Raw genomic sequence first — 789 nt, 5'->3', positions numbered from 1 at the left:
CGGAAACCACGAATCCGGATCCGGATATTAAATCCACGGATCCGACGGATCCGGATCCGGATTCGGATACCCTAAATTTCCCGGATATCCGGATCCGTCCCAGGGCTAGTTTCTCAGCGTTTGCATTAACTAGGAGCTAGAAAGTTCGTGGGGCCACTCGGTTGCATGCCATTTGCTCGTGCCTTCAACTTAATTCCAACTGGCAAATGCTTTGACCAAGTCAACCAAATCCTTTGTGGCTATAACATGAAGCTTAGACTTTCTGGCAGGAGTTGACCATTAAAAAAAAAAACTCTCTCAGGGCATTGAATACTGAGTTAGGATATCAGAACACTACATTTGTCTACGCCAACTCTTACGACCTATTCATGAAACTAGTTTTAACAATTTGGTAATAATTTAGTTGTCTGGTACCCTATTGAAATGTTTTAGTTTGGTGTAGGGTTGGGCAAATAAACCGAACCCGAAAATCCGAACCGAACCCGATCCGATAAAAATGAATCCGAACCGATCCAAACCCGACATAAATACCGAATGGATCTTGTTTTTTGGTATTTTGGGTTATGTGTATTATCCGAACCGAACCCGGACCTAAATGGATATCCGATAGAACCCGAAACATTTAAAATCACAAAAAAAACTTCTACCAAATATGATCTTAATTCTTAATATGTATCCAAAATACTTTAAGATATTATTTAACTTCTAAAATAATTATCTATTACATGAAGGTTGATGGTGAAATATGGCGGTTGAAGCCTGAAGTTTTTAGATTTTGGTTTTGTTTTC

At 39.2% G+C, this 789-nt stretch overlaps 1 pseudogene; it reads left to right on the top strand.

Moving 5' to 3' along the window:
* LOC106338852 overlaps positions 1-395 on the top strand; it is a 2968-nt pseudogene extending 2573 nt beyond the window's left edge.
* Positions 396-789: the final 394 nt, after the last annotated feature.

Source organism: Brassica oleracea, chromosome C4, assembly GCF_000695525.1.
Source record: "Brassica oleracea var. oleracea cultivar TO1000 chromosome C4, BOL, whole genome shotgun sequence".
NCBI classification, from domain to species: Eukaryota; Viridiplantae; Streptophyta; class Magnoliopsida; order Brassicales; family Brassicaceae; genus Brassica; species Brassica oleracea.
The sequence above is the reverse complement of the archived record's forward strand: the minus strand, read 5'-3'. Positions and strand labels throughout refer to the sequence as shown.